The sequence below is a fragment of the Meriones unguiculatus genome, chromosome 20, assembly GCF_030254825.1.
Source record: "Meriones unguiculatus strain TT.TT164.6M chromosome 20, Bangor_MerUng_6.1, whole genome shotgun sequence".
NCBI lineage: Eukaryota > Metazoa > Chordata > Mammalia > Rodentia > Muridae > Meriones > Meriones unguiculatus.
Genome location: NC_083367.1, coordinates 36,183,548 through 36,204,697, shown reverse-complemented (window position 1 = coordinate 36,204,697; position 21,150 = coordinate 36,183,548). Strand labels below are relative to the sequence as shown.

General features: G+C 39.8%; 1 non-coding gene across 1 annotated transcript; it reads right to left on the bottom strand.

Annotated features, from left to right (window-relative positions):
• Positions 1–20,776: 20,776 nt before the first annotated feature.
• LOC132649608 (small nucleolar RNA SNORA17) lies at positions 20,777–20,909 on the bottom strand. Its single transcript, XR_009588101.1, has one exon. It is a non-coding gene; the product is annotated as a small nucleolar RNA SNORA17 (small nucleolar RNA).
• Positions 20,910–21,150: the final 241 nt, after the last annotated feature.

The window sequence follows — 21,150 nt, the reverse complement described above, 5'->3', positions numbered from 1 at the left end:
AATCAATGAAACCAAGAGCTGGTTCTTTGAGAAAATCAACAAAATAGACAAACGTTTAGCCAAATTAAAAGACAGAAAGAAACTATCCAAATCAGCAAAATCAGAAATGAAAAGGGGGACATAACTACAGACACCAAGGAAATCCAAACAAACATTAGGTCATACTACAGAAGCCTATATTCCACGAAATTCAAAAATCTAAAAGAAATGGACAATTTTCTTGGTAGATTCCATCTACCAAATCAAGTCAAGATCATCAAGAAAGATTGAATAGTCCTATATCCCCCAAGGAAATAGAAGTAGTCATCAACAGTCTCACTTCCAACAAAAGCCCTGAGCCAGATAGATTCAGTGCAGAATTCTACCAGACCTTCAAAGAAGTGCTAACTCCAATTCTCTCCAAACTATTCCACAAAATAGAAACAGAAGGAACATTACCAAACTCATTCTATGAAGCCACAGTCACCTTGATACCTAAACCACACAAAGACCCAACAACAACAACAAAAAAAAAAAAACAGAACTTCAGACCTATCTTTCTTCTGAACATTGATTCAAAAATTCTCAATAAAATCCTTGCAAACTAAATCCAAGAACACATCAAAGATATCATCGACCATGACCAAGTAGGCTTCATCCCAGGCATGCAAGGGTGGTTCAACATATGGAAATCCATCAATGTAATCCACCACATAAACAAACTGAAGGAGAAAAACCACATTATCATCTCATTGGATGCTGAAAAAGCATTTGACAAAGTCCAACACCCATTCATGTTTAAAGTCTTGGAGAGATCAGGGATACAAGGCACATAACTAAACATAGTAAAGGCAATATACAGCAAGCCTATAGCCAACATCAAACTCAATGGAGAGAAAATTAAATCAATCCCACTGAAATCAAGGACAAGACAAGGCTGCCCACTCTCTCCATATCTCTTCAACATAGCACTTGAAACCCTGGCCAGAGCAATAAGACAACTAAAGGAGATCAAGGGGATACAAATCGGAAAAGGTCAAAGTGTCACTATTTGCTGATGATATGATAGTATACATGAGATACCCCAAAAATTCAACCAGAGAACTCCTCCAGCTGATAAACACCTTCAGCAAAGTGGCAGGATACAAAATCAACTCACAAATTTCAGAAGCCCTCCTGTATAGCAAAGACAAAGGGCCGAGAAAGAAAACAGGGAAACAACACCCTTCACAATACCTACTAATAACATAAAGTACCTTGGGGTGACACTAACCAAGCAAGTGAAACACCTGTTTGAGAAAAACTTCAAGTCTCTGAAGAAAGAAATTGAAAAAGATATCAGAAGTTGGAAAGATCCCCTGTGCTCATGGATTAGTAGGATTAACGTTGTGAAAATGGCCATCCTGCCAAAAGTAATCTACAGATTCAATGCAATTCCCATCAAAATATCAACTAAATTCTTTATATACCTTGAAAAAAAGATTCTCTGCTTCATATGGAGAAATAAAAAACCCAGAATCTCCAAAATGATCCTGTATAACAACAGATCATCTAGAGGTATCTCCATCCCTGATCTCAAGCTGCACTACAGAGCAATAGTAATAAAGTCTCCATGGTATTGGCATAGAAACAGAAAGGAGGATCAATGGAACTGAATAGAAGACTCAGAAATAAACCCACACACCTATGAATACTGGATTTTTGACAAAGAAGCCAAAACCATTCAATGAAAAAAAAAAAAAAAAGACAGCATCTTCAACCAATGGTGCTGGTCCAACTGGATGTCTACATGCAGAAAAATGAAAATAGATCCATATTTATCATCCTGCACAAAACTAAAGTCCAAGTGGATCAAAGACCTCAACATAAGACCAGATACTCTAAATCGGTTATAAGAAAAATTGGGGAACAGCCTAGAACTCATAGGCACTGGAGACAACTTTCTGAACAGACCAACAACAGCACAGGCTCTAAGAGCAAAAATCAATAAATGGGACCTCATGTAGCTGAAAAGCTTCTGTAAAGCAAAGGACACTGTCATCAATACAAAACGACAGCCTACAGATTGGGAAAGAATCTTCACCAACCCTTTTTCTGACAGAGAGCTAATATCCAGTATATATAAAGAACTAAAGAAGCTGAAAAGTAGCAAACCAAGTAATCCAATTCTTCTTACCCTAGGTCCTACTTCTTGTGAGATCTGATAAGCTAGGAACAGATGGAAGGGGAGGAGGACCTCCCCATAAGTGGACTTAGAGAGAGGCAAAGAGGAGATGAGAGAGGGAAGGTGGGAATGGGGGAATGATGGAAGGAGGAACAGCTTGGACACAAAGTAAATAAACTGTAATTAATATGAAAAAATAAAAAAATTATATCAAAAAATGGGGAACAGAGCTAAACAGAATTCTCTGTAGAAGAATATTGAATGGCAGAGAAACACTTAAAGAAATGCTCAACTTCATTAGCCATCAGGGGAATGCAAATCAAAATGACCCTGAGATTTCACCTTACACCCATCAGAATGGCTAAGATGAAAAACTCAAGTGACAACACATGCTGGAGAGGTTGTGGAGAAAGGGGAACCCTTCTCCACTGCTGGTGGGAATGTAAACTGGAACAACCACATTGGAAGTCAATCTGGCGCTTTCTCAGACAATTAGGAATAGCGCTTCCTCAAGATCCAGCTATACCACTGCTAGGCATATACCCATAATTTGCTCAAGTACACAACAAGGACATTTGCTCAACCATGTTTGTAGCAGCTTTATTTGTAATAGCCAGAACCTGGAAACAACCCAGATGTCCATCAAGGGAAGAATGGGTACAGAAATTGTGGTATTTTTACACAATGGAATACTACTCAACAATCAAAAATGAGGAAATCATGAAATTTGCAGGCAAATGATGGGATCTAGAAAAAATAATTCTGATCTTTTCTGAGTGAAGTATCCCAGAAGGAGAAAGACAAACATGGTATATACTCGCTTAATATAGACCTATAAGATATGATAAACATAATTAAATCTATACACCTAAAGAAGACAAACAAGAAAGAAGACCCGGGGTAAGATGATCAATCCTCACTTAGAAAGACATATGGGATGTGCATTGGATGTAGGACAGGAGCCTCCCACAGAGGGCCTCTCAAAGACTCTACCTAGCCGTGTATCAAAGCAGATACTAAGACTCATAACCAAACCTTTTGCAGAGTGCAGGGAATCATATGGAAGAAGGGGGAGTTAGTATGATGGACCAAATATATCTGGGCACCGGGGTCTTTTCTGAGACTGACACTCTACCAAGGACCATGTATGGATATAACCTAGAACCTCTGCTTGGACGTAGCCCGTGGTAGCTCAGTAACCAATTGATTTCATATAGTAAGGGGAACAGGGACTATTTCTGACAGGAACTCAATGGCAGGCTCTTTGACCTCCCCACCCTCCAAGGGAGGAGCAGTCCTGCTAGGCCACAGAGAAGGACTTTGCAGCCAGTCCTGAAGATACCTGATAAAACAGGGTCAGATGAAAGGGGAGGAGGTCCTCCCCAATCAGTGGACTTGGAAAGGGGCAGGGAGGAGATGAGAGAGGGAGGGTGGAATTGGGAGGGAATAAGGGAGCAGGATACAGTTGGGATACAGAGTTAATAAAATGTAACTAATAAGAAAAAAAAAAAAAACTAAAATTAAAAAAAGTGTTGGAAGAAGAAAAGGGAAGAGAGAAATATTTAATTAAATCATAATATAAAAACAACAAAAAGAAATTTAATCTCATGCTCAATCTATTGCTTTCTTTGTCTCTGATTCTTCCTTCTCTGAGATATTTAAATCTAGTTTTCTTACCTAGAAATCCTACCTGGCATGCCATACACCACATAGGGTCTCTGCCCAGATTTATCTCTGTCTGTCTCTCGTATCTCTGTGTTTTTCTGTCTCTCTCTTCTTCCTCCCTTTCTCCCTCTTTCTCCCTCCCGCCCTCCACCCCTCCTCATAGAGTTCAGGTTCACCTCAAAATCCAACTACTGCTAGGGATTACCTTGATCTCCTGCCTCTACCTCCCATTTTTCATTTTCCTTGATTAGTTTTGTACCTTCATAACCTTTTTGGAGTGATGGTGATTGAGCTTAGGGTTTTGCATATGCAAGGCAAGCATTCTATTTACTAAGCAACACCCCAGCTTGCATTAGCTGCTTTAAAATTTGAAAATAATTTTTCCTACTCTTGTCTCCTTCCATATCCTCCTACCTTTCCATATCCATGTCTTCTTTTTCTCTCTCTTTAGACAATAAACAGGCAAATGCACAAAACAGAATACAACAGCAACAACAAAGAGAAACAAAAACAAAAAGCCTAAGGAGCATATACACAGAGAAATATTCACACATGCAAAACCCATAGAACCTCAAAATCTGAAACCATAATGCTATCTGTATAAAAAAGGTTTATGTCTATGTATATGTATGTATTTACTTTATATCCTGATTGTAGCTTCCTCCCTTGTCTCCTCCTGGTCCCCCCCTTCCTCCATCTTCCCCCACCTCCTCCCCTATTCCTCTGATAAGGAGAGCTCCCCACCAACAACAACCTATCCCAGCACAAGTCACAACAGGACTGACCACATCCTCTTTCCTCGTGTCTGGGTGAGGCAGCCCTGACAGTGGAAGTGATCAAAATGCAGGCAACAGAGTCCATGTCAGAGACAGTCTCTGCTCCCCTTACTAGGAATTCCACATGAACAGCAAGCTGCTGCTCATTGGCTACATCTGTATAGGGAGCCTAGGTCCAGCCGATGCACGGTCCTTGGTTGGTGCTTCATTCTCTGCAAGTCCCCCACCCCCAGGCCTTGGTTAGGTGGCTGTGTTGGCCTTTTTGTGGAGCTTCTGTCCCCTCCAGGTCCTTCTATTCTTTCTCCCACTTTCCCACAAGAATCCCTGTGCTCTGCTCAATGTTTGGCTGTGAATCTTGGCATCTGTTTTATTCTGCTGATGAGTAGAGCTTCTCAGAAGACAGCTATGTTAGGCTTCTATCTACAAGCATAGCAGAGTATAATAGTATCAGGGGTTGCTCTCTCCCATGAAGTAGGTCTGAGGTTGGTTTTACATTTTCTTAATTTCTGCTCTCCCTGCACATCTTGTAGGCAGGGTAAATTTTGAATGAAAATTTTTGTGGATGGGTTGGTATTGCATTCCCTCTACTAGGAGTCCTGTCTTGTTAAAGGGTGACCTCTTTCGCCTCCATGAACCCTAATACTAGGAATCTCAGCTAGAGTCACCCCATATCCTCTCAGAAGCCTAACCTATCTTAACCCTCCAGCTTGTTAGAGAGATGCCCTGCCCATGGCTTTTCTTCTCTTTGCAAGCCCTCTGATCTCCTACCACAGCTCTCCCCATGCCTCATCTCCACCCTCATTTCTATTTGTGCTTTCTCTCCTACCATATCAACTCTCTTCAATCACTTCTGCTGTCCATTCCAGCTCATCCTCTGAGTTAGATTTAAACATTCTCCTTTGGGTCTTCCTTCCTACTTATCTTCTTTGGGTCTGTGAATTGTAGAATGGCTATCCTGTACTAAATTGCTAAAATCAGCTTCTAAGTGAGCACATACCATGTATGTCTTTCTGGATCTGGATTACCTCACTCAGGGTATTCTTCTCTAGTTCATCCACTTCCCTAAAAGTTTCATAGATGTCCTTGTTTTTAAAAGCTGACTAGTATTCCATTGTGTAAATATACCACAGTTTCTTTATCCATTCTTTGGTTAAGGGACATCTGGGTTGTTCCCAGTATCTGAATATTACTAATAAAGCTGCTATGAACATAGTTGAGCAAATGTTTTTGTATTATGGACCATTGCTTAGGTATATGCTGAAGAGTGCTATAGATGGGTCTTGAGGTATGGCTCTTCACAATTTTTTTGAGAAAGAGCCAGATTGATTTTCAAAGTGGTTGTACAAGTTTGCACTTCTATTAGTTTTGGAAGAATGTTTCCCTTTCTCTATATCCTCGCCAGATTGTGCTGTCATTGGAGTTTTTTATCTTAGCCATTCTGATGGGTGTAAGATGGAATTTCAGAGTCATTTTGATTTTCATTTCCCTGATGACTAATGATGTTGAGTATTTCTTTTTTTAATTTATTACAATTTATTCACTTTGTACCCCAGCTATAGCCCTGTCCCTCCACCCCCTTTCAATCCTGTCTTCTTTCCCTCTTCTCCTGCCTTAACCCTCCCCCAGTTCATTGATAGGGGAGGTCCTTCTTCCCTTTCATCTTGACCCTACCCTATCAGGTCTCATCAGAACTGGTTGCATTTTCTTCCTCTGTGGTCTCCAAGTCTTCCCCCTACCTTACCTCAAGGAGAGGTGATCAAAGAGGCAGGCACTGAGATCAGAGACAGCGCCTGTTCCCCTTACTAGGACACCCACTTGAACACTGAACTGCCATGGGCTACATCTGAACAGAGGTTCTAGGTTATCTCCATGAACAGTTCTTGTTTGGAATATCAGTCTCAAAAAAGTCCCCTGGACCTAGATTTTTTGGTTCTGTTGCTCTCCTTGTGGAGCTGCTGTCTCCTCTACATCTTTCTATCTCCCCCTTCTTTCATAAGATTCCCTGTACTCTGCCCAAAGTTTGGCTATGAGCCTCAGCATCTGCTTTGTTACCCTGCTGGATAGTCTTTCAGAGGTCCTCTGTGGTAGGCTTCTGTCCTGTTCCCTGTTTACTCCCTCTTCCTATGTCCATCCCATTTGGCTTTCTGAATGAGGATTGATTGATCATCTTATCCAGGGTCCTCCTTCTTGCTGAGCTTCTTTAGGTGTATAGATTTTAGTATGTTTACTATATATTATATGTCTAATATCCACTTATAAGTGAGTATATGCCATGTGTGTCATTCTGCTTCTGGGATACCTCACTCAGGATGATCTTTTCTAGTTCCAGCCATTTGCCTGCAAATTTCATGATTTCCTTGTTTTTAATTGCTGTGTAGTATTCCATTGTGTAAATATACTACACTTTCTGTATCCATTCCTAAGTTGAGGGACATCTGGGTTTTGTCTAGATTCTGGCTATTATGAATAAAGCTCCTATGAAGATGGTTGAGCCAATGTCCTTGTTGTATACTTGAGCATGTTTTGGATATATGCCTAGGAGTGGCATAAATGGATCTTGAGGTACCACCATTCTGTAATGCTTCTTGGACATTTAAGATTCCTCTATTGAAAATTCTCTGTTTAGCTCTGTGTCCCATTTTTAACTTGGATTATTTGGTTTGTTAATGTACAGTTTCTTGAGTTACATATATTTTGGATATTTGTCCTTTGTCAGATGTCGGGTTGGTGAAGGCTGCCATTTTTGCTCATCCTACAGATGGTATCTACTTTTAAGATCACCTAATTTTTTTGAAATTGATTACTGATTACTGGGCTTCTTGGAGCACATTTATAATTTCTGCACTCTGAAAGCTGAGGATGAAAATTCATAAGTTCAAAGCCTGCTAGACAGAGAAAGCTTTTCTCAAAATAGGAGAAACCTAAAAAGATACATCATTATAAGACACCAAATATGTTCATCTATATTACAAATAACACTATTATTTGGCCAAATTGTTGCCTATTCTTTTTTGATTTCCACAGTTGTCTATAGTTCTTTGTGTGGAGTTAAGACTCATGGGTTATTCTTGGTCAAGTTTGGAATGTTAATTGCTATTATTCATGTTCCTCTCATGTTTGGCAAATCATATTTGTGATACTGTCTGAGTCGAGCATATCATATTACAAGATGACATGATCATATAGCAAATTCCCTAATCTTCTGGCTTTTTTAATCTTTGCAACCTCTTTTTCATAGTCTTTTCTGAACCTTAGATGTAAGACACTTTTTTAGATGTATCCGTTGGAAATGGACATACAACTTATTTATTTAGTTAGTTAGTTAGTTAGTTTTAAATTTCTATTATTAGTTACATTTTATTAACTCTGTATCCCAGCTGTATCCTGCTCCCTTATTCCCTCCCAGTTCCACCCTCCCTCCCTCCCTCATCTTCTCCCTGCCCCTTTCCAAGTTCACTGATTGGGGAGGACCTCCTCCCCTTTCATCTGACCCTGTTTTATCAGCTATCTTCAGGAATGGTTGTAAAGTCCTCCTCTGTGGCCTAGCAGGACTGCTCCTCCCTTGGAGGGTGGGGAGGTCAAAGAGCCTGCCATTGAGTTCCTGTCAGAAATAGTCCCTGTTCCCCTTACTATGGGAAACCAATTGGTTACTGAGCTACCACAGGCTTCATCTGAGCAGAGGTTCTAGGTTATATCCATACATGGTCCTTGGTGGAGTGTCAGTCTCATAAAAGACCCCTGCCCAGATATATTTGGTCCTTGTGGAGCTCTTATCCTTTCCAGGTCAAACTAACTTCGCCTTCTTTCATATGATTCCCTGCACTCTGCAAAAGGTTTGGTTATGAGTCTTAGTATCTGCTTTGATACACTGCTAGGTAAAGTCTTTCAGAGGCCCTTTGTGGTAGGCTCAGGTCCTGTTACTTGTTTTCTCCTATGTCCAATGCACATCCGTTTGTCTTTCTAAGTAAGGACTGATCATTTTACCCCAGCTCCTCTTTCTTGTTTATCTCCTTTAGGTGTATAGATTTTATTATGTTTATCATATCTTATAGGTCTATATAAGTGAGTATATACCAGGTGTGTCTTTCTCCTTCTGGGATACCTCACTCAGAATGATCTTCTCTAGATCCCACCATTTGCCTGCAAATTTCTTGATTTCCTCATTTTTGGTTGCTGAGTAGTATTCCATTGTGTAAAAATATCACAATTTCTGTATCCATTCCTCCATTGATAGACACCTGGATTGTTTCCAGGTTCTGGCTATTAAAAATAAAGCTGTTACAAACATGGTTGAGCAAATGTCCTTGTTGTATACTTGAGCAAATTTGAAAATAGATCCATATTTATCACCCTGCACAAAACTAAAGTCCAAGTGGATCAAAGACCTCAACATAAAACCAGATACTGTAAATTGATTAGAAGAAAAAGTCGGAAAGAGCCTAGAAATCATTGGCACAGGAGACAACTTCCTGAACAGAACATCAACAGCACAGGCTCTAAGAGCAACAATCAACAAATAGGACCTCATGAGACTAAAAAGTTTCTGTAAAGCAAAAGACACTGTCATCAGAACAAAATGACAGCCTACTGACTGGGAAAGGATATTCACCAACCTTATATCTGACAGAGGACTGATGTCCTGAAAATATTAAGAACTAAAGAAGTTAAAAAGCAATAAATCAAGTAATCCAATTAAAAAATGGGGAACAGAGGTAAACACAGAATTCTCTGTAGAGGAATATAGAATGGCAGAGAAACACTTAAAGAAATGCTCAACATCCTTAGCCATCAGGGACATGCAAATCAAAATGACCCTGAGATTTCACCTTACACCCATCAAAATGGCTAAAATCAAAAACTCAAATGACAACACATGCTGGAGAGGTTGTGGAGAAAGGGGAACCCTCCTTCATTGCTGGTGGGAATGTAAACTGGTACAATCACTTTGGAAGTCAATCTGGCACTTTCTCAGACAATTAGGAATAGTGCTTCCTCAAGACTCAGCTATACCACTCCTCGACATACAACTTTGGGTTCTGATAGATTTTGGCTTTTTATAGTGGTCACTGTCTTTTGCAAAGAGAAGTTTCTTTGACGAAGGGTGAAGACTATGCTTGTCTGTGGGCATAAGGAAAATATTTATGATTATTGTTAAGGATTATGTTGTTTTAGTGAATTAATATTCTCAGGTTCTTCTCCAACAATCCTGACCTTTATACTAACAAATAGTTAACTAGATTTTCAGTAGCAAACATGGTATACTTCTTGTTGAGCATATCTTCATTCCAGCTGAGAGCTGTTGCTTACTACCACTATATATACCCCACTACTAAACTCTTAAAATCAGTGTGCCATGTTGGTTATTGATGCTGTTCATAGTCATTTTACCTGTGTAGGACTGTTGGCTGTCTCCTTCCTTTGGAAGCTTATATGATGCCTTCTGGTGCCATGAAAGCTGTTTCTCATGTATGGGATATTTAGGTCAGTTCCAACTCACGGGTGTTTGGAACACTGTTTCTGAAGTGCTTGATGTCTTTAGAAACAAAGACACACCTTTCGCTACATTTAAGCCTAGATTTTCTTTCATGATAGAAATTTTGCTCCTTAATTTTAGGTAGTGTGTGTGTGTGTGTGTGTGTGTGTGTGTGTGTGTGTGTGTAAGTCACTGGTACATTTTTCTGAGCAGGTCTTTAATTTGAACATTTCAATGCCAGTATGGCTTCATGTATTACTTTGAGAGTAAATGCACATTGCTGATAAAGGGGAGCATGTGGTTATATGCCTGTTTGCCTAAACCTTCAAAAGGTGTCTTACTTAGGAAATAGCCCCAGCTCTCATTATGCATTAATTAGATGCCTTCTGTGTTTCATTTAGTAACTAAGAATACTTCTGTTAGCCAAAGGCATCTAGATAGCAATCCAGCTTCCACCGAAGGGAAACTCAAATGTTTTGTGATTTTTTTAGATTCCCATTATGGAGCAACAAAAATCAGGACTGGAAGACTCAGTTATGAAATACTGAAGCTTGGGGCTTAGATTTCTCACTAGAAGCTCTGCTGGGAACCTAGGTTGGTTCTCTGAACTCAGTCAAATGTTGCAAGCCCTTTACACCTAACAATGATATGTAATTTATTGCTCATTATGGTTTTTAACACCCACCATGTCTCTGCATTGTAAGGAGAGAGATAACAAGCTTTGCATTCACGAAAAGGGGCCAAAAAAATGTAGATCCTTCCCTAGTGACGATTCCATTCAAAGAGCATCTTTGCCATGGATCATATATGCAAAACTTCCTAATGTCTGTCTTGAAGACTAAGATTTAAAAGCACTGGCAAAATTAATAGGAATAAAAATAACTTTTGCACACTGACAATTCATTGTTTTTAACAGGCAGTGTGTGTGTGATGCACTCACAATTGAAGTTTAATCTCTATTCTTTCTCTGCTAATAGAAGTGTAATTTAAAAATATTTCTCCTTTGTTACAAAGGACATAAGATAGGTGGGAGTAAACCATGGGACAGATATGAGCTATTTCAGAACCAAAGTAACAGCTATAGAATTTAAAAAAGAATGGTCCACCTTTTCAGATAAATCATCTCAAATTAAGGAAAGAAATCCTGTTCAGATTCTATGCTTTGCTTGAAAGTATTTCTTGTCAAACCGTCAGAAGTTTTCATTTCCTCCACATGCGTTGCCTCAGCCAGGACTCAGCGCTGAGAGGAGGCATTTCTTTTAATGCCCTGGTAAAAGTTAATGCCCTGTATAATAGACTGAAGAGCAGCTTGACTCAAACCATTCTCATTCACTCATGGACAGGAGATTTGATTTGAAGGTTGAGTTAGTCCTAAAAACAACTGTGCCGGGTCAAAATCTGGTTAAATCAGTTTAGACACTGTTCCAGCAGTGTTTATTGTTTAACTTTTGGCCCAAATGTCAGCAGGCATTGAAAGCTTCAGAGGAAAGGAGAGACAATGATTTTCCTGATTTCATTTTGTAACATATTTAATTATTGATGGACCCTACCATTTTTGCAGAGGCAATTATGTCCTCTTTTCTAAGGGTTAGGCATACTGGATTCTCCATCATGTCACCTCCCCATGAGTCACTTTTCAAGTACAGTGTACATTGTGGCATGGTTATTCTGGCTTCTTTGACTGGGCAATGGAAGACAAAATTACCTGAGAAAGGTATAAGACATAATATTGCAATAATTTTTCTTGTTACTGTCCGTTCAATTGTGTCAAAGGTGCCACCCCTGTTCCAGTTGAATGCTTGACCCCCCGACACATCTTGGTAGATCACAGAAAGCCAGCCCTTAGATCTTCCGGGTGGTCCTCTGCACTTTAGCCAGTGACCTCTATGCCCTTGCTTCTAAGGCCCTGCCTGATACTATAAAATAGCAAAATAACCGCCTGAGTTAGTGGGGAACCAAACTTGACTCAATAAAAAGTGTGCATAGCTCAGAAGGCCCTGTGAGATGCATGCAGCCTGAGAAATTAGTGCTGGTAGGCAAGGTCTTTTCCTTTCTATCCCATAGGCCTAATTAGTTTGTGCAAATACTGCTCAGTCAAGACAGATCAGAAGATGAGAGCCAATCCCCATGATGAAGAGAGTAGCTCTGCTTTTGGCTTCTGGATGAGGGCATCACAAACAAGACTTAGTTTCTGTCTTTTTTTTTTTCTTACGATCTTTCTGTATGTTTAAACATTATTTGAAATGGTTCGAATTATAGTGCACATTTATATTGCTTTGTTCGTATTGAAGAAAGTTACAGGTTAAGGTTTGATCCGACTACATAATTGTAAAACAGGTTTTTGTGTCAATAAAAAGGAGTTGATTAAGGTGGAGAGAGATGGCTCTTTGGGTATAGTGCTTGCTGAGCAAGTATGATGACCTGAATTGAGATCCCAGAACTCATATAAAAGCCAAGAAAGAAAACTTCCAACTATGGTCTTTACACTGTGATGGCAGAGACAAAGTCCACGTGGTTTGCTGACCAGCCATACTAGGCAAAACTATACACTTCGGGCTCAGGAAGAGACCTAGAGGACAATGATAAAGGAAGAGATTTAACATCAACTTCTGGCCTACACAAATAAAGTTGGCATATGCACCTGTATGCACACACATTTGCACACACATGCACACATATAATAGTTACCTAATAGTAAAAACTCCTCAGTTTTACTATTTATTTTTTTCAGTTCCTACACCTCCAACCCAGAAACATACATTTACACACAAATAGGCATCTGCTTTGAAAAATAAGCAGAATTTATGGGCTACAGTCAGAGCTCCCTACGCTCTAACTTTCTGTCTACTTTCCATGCTGCTCAAAACACGCTGAGGTGCTAAAAAAAATTTTTAGAAGGTCTTCTCATAAGTTTTAGATCACCACTACTGAAAAAGTTAACTTCAGGCTATTGTTTTCATAATTAAAACACCAATTTCCACGTGTTGTTTTTGTTTTTTCCAACATGAGCCTCTCCCTTTCTGTGATGCAGAACTGGTCCACGTGGGACCTTTCCTGTGGGAAAGGCAGAGAAGGCTTCTCATTTTCAAATTCATTTTGCTCCTCATAGATAGGATTGGAAGGAAACCCCCAGGAGGCCCTCCTCAGTCCTATCACTGAGGTGTGATATCAGCACAGAAGCACACAGAACAATCCCCAATGCTTCCTGTTTGTTAACACTACCTTGACTACAGGCAGTTGCATCAAAGAAAGCAGTTTCAGTGAGTGTAGGGTGCCTCTCTCCTTGGAGTTCTGGAAACAAGTATTTCCAAACAGCATAGCTATCTTTCAAAACTGGCTACTTCAGCTCAGTTTCTCTTCAGCGTCGGCCTCCAAATGAAAATATGTAGAGTAAAGCTCATCCAGGCTACTGGTTCGTAGGCCAAAAGGAAACTATGCGGCTGATCCTGTTTGCAGATTTGCAAAATGCATTTATTTTTCATTATCATTTCTGTAGCTGTTTCTTATGCAGCAAGAGCTAACTTGTAACAGTGAGACCTAAGTCAATACAAGCTACCTACATTTCATGAGACCCCCAAACTGGCTAGAAGGAACATCCATCCGTCTTTGCCCTGCTTTGTAGAATTGCAGCTTTCTTACTCCCCCCTGAAAAACAAAACAAAACAAAACAAAACAAAAAACAAACAAAAAAACACTCTATAGTGTGCTCATAAACTGTGTCAGCCAGTCTAAGATACAGGCAAAAATATCTTTTTCTCTTTTTTTTTTTTTTTTTGAATTGTTACACTTTGTTTTTTTTTTTTTTTGTTTTTTTATTTTATTTTATTTTATTTTTATCAGTTACATTTTATTAACTCTGTATCCCAGCCGTGTCCCGATCCCTCATTCCCTCCCAGTCCCTCCCTCCTTCCCTCCCTCCCTCCCTCATCTCCACTGTGCCCCTTTCCAAGTCCACTGATAGGGGGGACCTCCTCCCCATTCATCTGATCCTGTTTTATCAGGTATCTTCAGGACTGGCTGCAAAGCCCTCCTCTGTGGCCTAACAGGACTGCTCCTCCCTTCGGGGGTGGGGAGACCAAAGAGCCAGATGTCCATCAACGGTGGAATGGGTACAGAAATTGTGGTATTTTTATACAATGGAATACTACTCAGCAATCAAAAAGGAGGAAATCATGAAATTTGCAGGCAAATGGTGGGATCTAGAAAAGATCATTCTGAGTGAAATATCCCAGAAGGAGAAAGACAAACATGGGATATACTCACTTATATAGACCAGTAAGATATGATAAACATAATGAAATCTATACACCTAAAAAAGATAATCAATTGAACAGACATGGGGTAAGATGATCAAACCTCATTTAGAAAGACAGATGGGATGTGCATTGAACGTATGACAGGAGTCTACTGAGCGCATCTGAAAGACTCTAACTAGCAGTGTTTTCAAAGCAAAGACTCATGACCAAACCTTTGGCAGAGTACAGGGAATCATAAGAAAGAAGGGGAGTTTGTCTGATGGGGAAAGGATAGGAGCTCCACAAGGACCAAATATATCTGGGCACAGGGTCTTTTCTGAGACTGACATTCAACCAAGGACCATGTATGGATATAACCTAGAACCTCCACTCAGATGTAGCCTGTGGTAGCTCAGTAACCAATTGGTTTCCCAAAGTGAGGGGAACAGGGACTATTTCTAACAGGAACTCAATGACAGGCAAAAATATCTTAATGGCCATCTGTCCCTTGATTTACTGGTCACATTGCATGCTTTTTGTGAGGTACCTTTCTGCCTTGAGTAGAGAACCACAAAACATTGCCTACATAGGAGAATGCACTCATGATAGGTTCTTGGGCCTCGATGAAATGGGTATTCATGTAGTGATCACATCATTGGTGGATACCATCTTTTCAGCCCTTGAGTGTCTCTGCAATGTGCAATTTTGTGTTTGCTTCTTATGGTCTTGAAACCTCAGAATTAAAACAGAAGACTCTTTTTCATTCTGCAATGACAAAGCAGTTGACAAAAGAATTCCTTTTTTTTTACATCCCTGGAAAGATTCCCATTTTTATCTTGTACAAAAATATCTACATGTGTATATATACATATAAGAGGATTGTAATTTATGTATTTCTCTGTAGCTAGCTTTTCAATATATTGTGTGTGTTATTTGACATAAAATTTCTACACTATTACAAGGTAATAATATAACTTGAATTTTAATTCATTTATTAAAGTGTGTGTTTCTCTGTATGTTTATGTGTGTGCACGCATGTGTGTGTGTGTGTGTGTATACACAGTATACTCATGATATAGTGTACATATAAAGGTCAGATGACAATTCTCAGGAGTCCTTTCTCCCATGCCATCTTCTGAGATCTGGTCTGCAGTGAAGTGTCCCTAACGACTGAGCAATTTTACAGACCTTAACTTGCCAGAATTCATTCATCTCATGTATTCAACACAATAAACCAAATTCTTTCTCTTCAAATTTGCAGTTGATCGCAGCCTTGATATTTGCAATATTCCTGCCTCTATGATTCTATGTAAAACATAGGTTTATGACTTCATTTTTTATATTTAATATTAGTGATGATAGAGCTTGTTATTTATATATTTTTAACCAAGAATCTTATTTTTATCAAGTCAAGCCAATTGAGAGTAAATTGGAAACAATAAAAGAGTTCTTATGATGCACTGTACCTCACTGAAAGAATCACTTTACTGGATATAGTCATTAATCAGGTGTGCAGTGGATACTCAGCATTGTTCTCTGTGCAGAGAGGACTAATGAAGAATTATGTGGTGCTGTCTGTGGCATTTAACAGCCTACTTCCTAGTGGACAACATGAATACACACAAATAAGTAAGTAATAAGGGATCTGTACTAGAGGATAAATGATTGTCTTCATCATTCAGAAGTGGCTGAGGCTGAAGTTTCATGGCTTGCAGCACAGCCTCTAGGCTCATATTAGATATTTTAATATGCCTACACCAGGCATGGGACTTTTCATCGGTAAGCATGAGCTACTAATGACATTCTAACACACTTTGTAAAGTTAGTGACACTACTTCACAGTGCAGGATCCAAACAAATCAGGCTGTTATCGCTTTTTTTTTTTCTTAATCAGAATTTGAGACAGACCACACTCTAAAATTCCCTAAATTTCTATTCAGTGATGCTGAAATATAATTTCTTCAAACTTATGTATATCATGATAACCTTGAACATATCTTTAAATCCTTTTACTTATTAAAACCAATTTCATGTTTAGTATACCTAAATTCCAAGACACATAACTTATATGCACTCCTTTTTCAAGGTGTGCGTATTGAAACAAGAGCCATTATCTATTTATTTATTTATTTCAGATTCAATTTTAATGGTAGCTGATAAACATAAATAAGATTTAACATAATATTCTAGAGTTCATCACCTGCCAAACAAATTAGTCTGTCTTAATGGCTATCCGTGCACCTCTATTCATATGGTTTTAATTTGTTTACAAGTTTCCTGAATTGAAACAGTGTTAAACATGATATAATCCCTATATGCAGCCAGACATTTTGATTCCAACTGAATTTGCTTATGGTATTTTTTTGGGGGGTTAGGATCAAATGATCTCATATAACTTCAATCATAGATGGCAAATCATCGTATTTTAGGACTTAAAAAAAAGGTTTACTATTATGGAGTTGGGTTTCTCTAGGCTCTCCTACTGTAGAGTCCTGTTCTTTTAAATTGTTGGGGCTGATGCAAAAGCATGGGTTGACAATGTCATGCTTATATAAATAAAATCTTCAGTCTCATTAATCATGTGAGTGTTTTGATTTTTTTCAGGGCAGACAGCATTGTAGAGAATTATAGAGACTTTCAATCATGAAGGATTTGTGTTTATTTCTTATGTGTTTTTTTTATGGTAGTTAGCAGAGATTTTAACCACCAGAGTAGATAGCCATTTTGGTTATGTTCTATATAGTACTCTTGATAGTGAGGACACACTTAGTACTATTCATGACCCTTTGTTATTCACCCACATTTCATAGCTTTCTGGTTATGAGATAAGCAATGTCCTAATATATTTATTTAACCTGCTGCAAGGTACAGTGTGGCTTATTAGAACTTAGTTATTTGTAATACTTTTATCTCCGTACATCTACACAGTGTACTTGCTCTCCTCACTTTCTCTCTGTTTCTCTGTCTCTCTCTTTGTCTCTGTGTCTCTCTCTGTGTCCTGTTCTGTGTCTCTCTGTCTCTATGTCTCTGTCTCTGTGTCTCTTTGTCTTTCTCCCTGTCTCTCTGTCTCTTAAAGAAGAACCTTACCTGGGCAAAAATAAATTGGTTCTAACCCACAATTACATCTTTTGGTATATGATGACTTGCTTGATTCATAATTTGCTAATTTGAGAGTTTAGGAAATGAGGTCAATTCCTGAACTCTATTCCTTTGAGCTTAATAACATGGGATATATCCAGGATTAAATATAAAGAACTTATGAATTTTTGTGCTTGTCACTTCTTTAAAATGGTTCAAGAAACAATACATCAATTATGGTTAAAAAAAGAAGCAGTTGTTACACAATTCTGTGTCACAGATGTTCTGTGAAATGTGTAATAATGTGTGTGTCCTAAGATAATTTTGTTGTACAAACATTATGGAATACACTTCCACAATCCTTGATGCTCTGACTTACTGTGAATCTGTGCCATATAATTTACATACTTCTCCTAGGTATGACCTGTATGTTCATGTCAATATTCTGAGTTGTATGTAATTACAACACAATGTTAACTATGTACTTATATGTGAACATATGAAAAATAGAATGAAGATAGATACAAAAGACAGAATCTGTATACCCAAACTGCCACATAAAATAAATGGAGCTTACTGCTACTCTGTCTGATCAGAAAGTCAGTAAGCATGAAGCTAATCACAGGAACATTATGGACTATGAAGACAATGACTCCTTCTCCTCAGCACCCACGGGGCTTAGAGTTCCCCATGAATGATGGAGCCCCAAGAATCCCTGTCCCATCTATAATCTGTAATTGTCTGAAGACAGGCCTAATCTTGTGCAGAAGAGGGCAGACAATTTCAGGTTCAGTAAGTTCTTGAATGCAAAGGCCATGTCTACATGACAGTGCTCCTTATCATCTAGCTCTCATCTTCCTTCGGCTCCACGCTTCACAAGGCCCCTGTGCTTAAGAAAGAGTAGATTCTTATATTCATAGATTTGTAACCAATCTCCTCTATGACAGTACTGTAAAGGAGAACAAATCTCACCAAATACCTCACTGGTATTACTATACACTTTAAGAAAAATCTCTTAAGATCCTAGCACTGAGAATACATACAAATTTTTACCTCCCTTTTCTCATATACCTCAATGTGAGTTTTCGTGAGAAGTTAACATCACAATTTTTTAAAGCAAAGCTTATTTTAAAACGTTAAAGTATTATGACAATATTCTCTGTGACTACTCACTCTTCTTGGTGAAAAATACATCTTTAGAAAAGAACAAAATATATCCTTCCATTACCAGATCAAATCTTTTCACTCACAAACTTTTTTTTTTTAAAGTCCTGTGATCTGAAAGTGAAGCCAGGTTCCCTTCGTCCTTATTAATTTGGAAAGTGTGATTGCCATTGCACTTCTAGAAATATTTCTTTTGCCAGTGCAGAGGAAATTGCATGTCAATTTTTAAATATCATTGCGCATATTTTTAGCCAAACCTAGCTCTGTGTGACACTTCACTAAAGTGTGAATGCAAGGCAAAAGGAAGATTCTCTGCCCTTTGCATGCCAAGTATGCAACCATAACCTGGATCCTTTCAGGTGAAAAGCACCCGATTGTCAGGAAGAATTAAAACAGTACCATTTCATGCCGGGTTTTCACATTTATTTTATCATGAAGATTGTGGGACAATAGAGCAAGACTTCAGGCCCTTTCCTGGCTTGTTATTGCCAAAGGACCCAAATATCAAGCTCCCAGAGAGAGATTCTGATTAAGTTTGGAAGTAATGTTTATATCAGTGATAGTCCCAACAAGTATCATCTATTTTCAGCTGAATTTTAAAACCAACAAATTGCTTCAGATTTTCTTAAACATTGCTTTTCATTGAATAATGTTACTGCTATTGTGTTTATTCCTTACACATTGTTTTTTTTTTTTAATATTTTAAACTTATTTATTGGTTCTTTGTGAACTTCACATTATGTACTCAAATTTCACTCATCTCTCCATCCCCTCCTTTCCACCTCCACCCTTAAAAATTCCCCCCAAAAAGAGGAAAAAATATCTCATTTTGGAAGCTGTAGTAAGTCACAGAATGTCCCACAGCATATCCTTTTGTCCACACTTCTGTGCTTGCAAACCTTCATTGCAATGACTCACTGAAAGGCCCCTGGCCTCTGCTACTCTTTCAATATCTGAACCTCACTGGAACTCCTCTTGGATATCCTGTTGTTGTGCTATGTCATATGATCCTGTAGTTTTGGATTTGTAGGACGGGCACCTTTATACACTCCAGCAGTTCATTAATGGACTTGGGTGGGACAATTCAAAGCCTTGGGTCTGGGCCTGAGAGGAATCTGAGCTGGTGAGCCCACACGACCTCCTGCGCTCATGCCCTCAGGGCTGGCTGATCAGCAACAAGTGCTGGCTCCACCCTGCTGCCCAGGTGAGGTACAAGGCCTGCTCTGCCAAGGGCTTGCAGCTGGTGTGGGTCAGGCCTGCTCTCTTGCTCTCATTACCACCATGGCCTGGTCTCTCACCTGCTGCAGATGGAGAGGGACAAAGGGGAAGTAGGATATCTCTTCCTTAAAGCCACCTCATGGGCGACCTAGTAGGGCCAGTCCTCCCATGCCTGCATCCTGGTGGCTGGCTCACTCCCAATGTGCTGGTACTGCACCTGACTAGGAGCAGGTTCAGCTCCTTCGCTCTCACGCCTCGGGGGCGTGACGCCCAGGGGAGGGAATGGGGCCAGTTCTGCACAGCTCTGAGTCATCAACATATTCCAGGGCAGTTGGCCAGACCAGGGACACCAAATGCTTAGCCTTTGGTGATAACAGACCCCTGCTGCTGCAGGGCCACAGTCCCAGACAGGACACCTGACGGCAGCACAGACCAGGACCCCACCATGGTTCCAGGTGGCATCAGCAGCTACTCAAATAAGGCTGTTCCTCAAGACCCTTTAGTCTTCAGTCTCTTCATTGTGCCCACATCCTTCTGTTTCTCTTTCTCTTCCACTTCCTTACTACTTACTTACTTCTTTTAGTGGCACCTGGGGTTTCTGAATGTCTGGCATCATCTCAGGAGTGGTCTCAGGGGTGCTACACTCTGCTTGTGCATTTTGGTGCCAGGCAGGGATTATATTGGGTATGCTCTGCTCCTCGGACCAATGCAGTGTCCCCAACTGATGGTCATTCAGGGTAGCTCCCTGTCCAGGCCCCATTGCAACAATCTGGTAGTCATTTGGGGCTTGCTCTTTGCCTGGCCAGCCCAAGTAGCCCCTGTGAGGGTCATCTGTTTCCAGGTCACCCGGCCCGAGGCTGTGAATTCCCGGACAGAATTCTAGTCTCTGGTTTGCCCCCCACCTTGGGAGCCCATCCAGGCATACCTAGTGCCCAGCTGGTGGTTGTCTCAGGTTAGCTCCTTGTTTGATACCCCTGGCGCCAGACTGGTCGTGGTCTCAAGCTCTCTTTTTTTTTTTTCAGGGAGTGTTGGGCTACAACTCACGCAGATGTTCATAAATCAGAACAAGGAGCACAGACCTAGTCTCTCTCTTCTCTGTCACTTACTGATGCACACGTGACACAGCATCCATGCCCTCAATGCCTGTCGGGAGCAGATTCCTTACACAAAAGATGTATAATGAGGTATCATGTCCTCAGCTAGATACTAGATGTAATGGTACAAGCATTGCGGTGCTCTCATTGTGTGTAGCACATTTCCAGATGAACTGTTACCTGAAGTCTTCACATCTCATGCTACAGACAAAGATTCAGTACCTTTCTTAAAATAATTAAAGGTAATATTCCATTGTGAAGATGCACCACAATTTCTGTATCTATTCTTCAGTTGAGGGTCATC